We start from the raw sequence: 3,902 nt of genomic DNA, 5'->3' as shown, positions 1-3,902 counted from the left end.
ACAGACATTGAAATCTGATTTATATTGTATACCTGTAACATAGAAAGAAAAAGTATTTATATATTTTCCATAAGAATATTACATTGAGCTGTGTATAATTTAAACAGAGGCTTGTCCCAAAATGGTATTGCCCACCTTGATTTTTTTGTGTGCTTTTCTGTTTTTTGTTTTGGTTTTTTTTGTATAGTGTGTACAGTTCATGTCAATGGGCATTAAAAGCCTCCTGAAGCATAATCTTATCAAAGGGATGCACTGTTAATAAAATGTACTTAAACTTCTTATAGCTGTTCTGGACTCATATGTACCTCTCAGTGCTAGAAATGGGTTGGAAATTTATTTATATTTGTAAGTTACTAATTAACTAGAACAAACTGAAGCTTTCCAAATAAACATTTGTCAAAAATGTATTTTACATTACTGCTTTGTAAGATGTCCTATAAAAATAGAAGGGGACTTCTTAATAGGTTGCACACTATTTTTATTTTTAAAATTCAGCATATTGATACTGAGAATTAACAATATTCCATTATGTGGTCGTATTAAGTATATTATATATATTAAGTATATTATGTATATTATACTTAAAGTCTTAGCATTTCAACAACAGCTGTGAAAGTTGAATTATAAACAAAAAAACGAGTTTACAGTTTTGAACTCATTCAACTACTCATGCAAGACATTGTAAAAAAAAAATACAGAAATTGTACACTCCTCCCATCCCATGCAAAAATACTTTCCTAATCTTTATTTCTAGTTCTGGTGCCCAGACTGCCCTGTTTGACTGGCATGAAGGCATTATCCTCCTCAGACTCCTGTTTGTGTGCTTTTAAGCACAGGTGGCTTTGTGAACTACCACCCTCTGGGGCCAGCAAGCAGAAGGGTTTATGGATAGAGAGGAGTGAGCTTTCCGTCACCTCGCTGAGCAATCTGGTGCCTGGTAGAGTGTTCCCTTGCTTCCAGGTAATGAAGCTTTGTCAGTGCAGTATCTTCCCAGGAAAGACCAAGTTTGCTGCCTCTGCCAGTGCTGAGGTGGGAACTCCTGACAGGCCAAGGTGTCTCACCCCACCATCAGGAAGGCACACCTGGCTACATCGCCCGCACCCCTCTGTGCTCTCCCTGGGCTGAACTACCTCAGCCAAGCCCAGGTGACAGCAGCTTTTTCAAAAGTGAGAATTTGTACCTTGTTACAGCTAATACCTCTGGCACAAGGTACTGCAGCATGTTGAAATTCAAAACATTCCAGGGGATAGTCCTGACTTTGACTTATGTATCAGAATTCCTTAGATGTGTAACTCTATTTAAAAAGGTTTGAAACATATAAATAAAAACAGGTGAGTTTTCTAAATGCACAGCTAGGAAATTATTTTGGTAGTGAAAAAACAACTCCCTTCTGTTGGCCTTTTTTCCAGCAGTAAAGGTTTTAAACTGCACAAGTACATACGACGCGATGGAACACTTTGGAGAAGGAAATGTTCAAAGTTGTGAAGACACTGTGGTATCAAACTTTCAAATTCACTGTAACGCAAAGGAGAGTAACATAAAGGGAGGGAACATTTCTCCGGGATGTCTCCATCGAACAGCGTCAGCCATCTTTCTTACTTCCCTCTTCTCTGTCAAACTGCAGTTCAGCTACATGACACCACCCATGTTTCCTTACTCCACTGTCTGAAGGCTGAAAGGATGGAGCATATTGCATTTTTTTTCTACTTCTCAAGTAAATCTGTGTGCAACCTACATGTGGCCGCGGCACAGTGTGTGTTAACTGGATAGCGTGGAATCACAGAATAGTTTGGGTTGGAAGGGACCTTCCAAGGTCATCTTGTGCAACCCCCCTGCAATCAGCAGCGACATCTTCAACTAGAGCAGGTTGCTCAGAGCCCTGTCCAATGGGACCTGATGTTTCCAGGGATGAGGCATCTACCACCTCTCTGGACATGCTGGGCCAGTGCTTCACCACCCTCAGTGTGAAACCTTTCTTCTTTATGTCTGGTCTAAATCTGCCCTCTTTTAGTTCAAAACCATGACCCCTTGTCCTATGGCTACAGGCCCTGCTAAAAATTCCGTCCCCATCTTTCCTTACAAGCCCCCTTTAAGGACTGGAAGGCTGCAAGAAGGTCTCCCTGGAGCCTTCTCTTCTCCAGGCTGAACAACCCCAAGTCTCTCAGCCTGTCCTCACAGGAGAGGCGTTCCATCCCCTCTGATCATTTTTGTGTCCCCTCTGGACCTGCTCCATATCTCTAACCACAGTTAGTCATCTACATGTTTGTACCTCACCTTTGCCAGCCCTCCTCTGTTGGCAATCAATGCTTGACTCAGCCAAAGTCTACGTAAGGTCTTGTTGGTTTCCTGTTGCAACACAGCTCATGGACATTTCAACAATATCTATAAGTAACATTGTAAAATGTAGATGTGGAGATGTGGTTCAGTATCAAAACTCATTTCTGTCTGCAGCTGCTTAGTTTTTAGGCAGTGTGATTAACTAGTTAAACATAAGTAAGAAAAGCAACTCCATTTTAACAAGCTGTCTGAATATCAAATTGTAAAAAACATTTCATTTTTTTCCCTTTACAGAACTGATTATTTTGTGCTCTAAGTTGAATTCTTTTATTTGTGAAAGATTCCAGACAGGATCATAATTAGGAAAACCCAAAGGGTTGCCTGTGCCTAAAGGAGGTTAATCTGATGAGACTTTCAGATACAATTCTAACTCTTCTGCTTCATTACAAATGTACAATTCTTTTTAAACGGAGGACAAAATTCACCGCTGCCTACTGAGAGATTTGAGTGGGGTTTTTTCCCTTTTTTAATACATGCAAAAGTAGCATTGGAAAGTCTAACTGACATGCAACCTGAACATGATGTTCTTTGCAAATGGGATACATACACCTATGCAACTGACTACTGTATCTGCTTACCTGGCTGTTTGGGGCTTGCTACATATGTGCAAGGGTTAATGCCAAAAGAATTTAAGTTCATGTGCACAAGCAGAGAGACAGTGCCATGGTAACACCTCTGCAAACAGCTGTTCTGCTGGAAAAACAGATCCTTTCCACTTAGCTCCCCACTTTTCTTTGTTTAGTTAAGACTATTTTGTTTAGGATTTAAAGGGTCATCCTTCCAGGCAGAGAAGGCAGAAGTACAAGGAGCCCCAGTTACCAGAAAAGGGAGTGGCAGCCCACTAACAAGGCCTGTACTATAAAAATCTGTTTTCTGCACACTTTCTTTCTGTAGATAGAAAACAGGTGAAGTAAAAGGATTTTGGTGTACAGGGTAGCATTCCTAGAGAAGTGAAACTTCCTTCTAGTATTTCAGTAATGCTCCATACTGAATGCTGGTAAACCTTCCATGTCGATTCCTTACATCATTTGAGAGAGAGAAAATACAACCCCCAGCCCTGCGACGTTACGGGGCTGAGGCAGACTCCAAAGCTGGGTCATGCTCCACGCATCGCGGCACAATGCACATGGGCTAGGGGTGGCCAGAGCACGTAGTAAGCATGCACGGACTACTGCAAGTCAAGTTAGACTCCTTGAGCACAACCACCTACCTGCTTGTTTAACTTACTTTTGGAATAAATTTTTAATCTCTGCAATATACAGTAGTTCTTTGCATCAGGCTATGAGAAACTGCTGTGATGTAACTTTCTACATAATACAGGCCACAAAACAGCCTGTAAATCTTATCTAATGTGCATAACTTGTGATGAAACCGTAGCACACATCATTCCTGTGCACAAGTGAGTATTTTTAAACCAGTCCTGAAGCAAGAGCTTGGCAGCATTAACAGAAGTAGGGCTGTTGAGCTTTTGACAGCCTTCATCAAAAGGAGAAGTTATTGTGGGTTTAGAAATTCTTATTGGTATTGTGTAACGAAGCACAGGACAGACTCAATGGAAGAGTACA

The sequence above is a fragment of the Phaethon aethereus genome, assembly GCF_964289735.1.
Source record: "Phaethon aethereus genome assembly, chromosome: Z".
Classification (NCBI taxonomy): Eukaryota; Metazoa; Chordata; class Aves; order Phaethontiformes; family Phaethontidae; genus Phaethon; species Phaethon aethereus.
Note: the sequence above shows the minus strand (reverse complement) of the source record.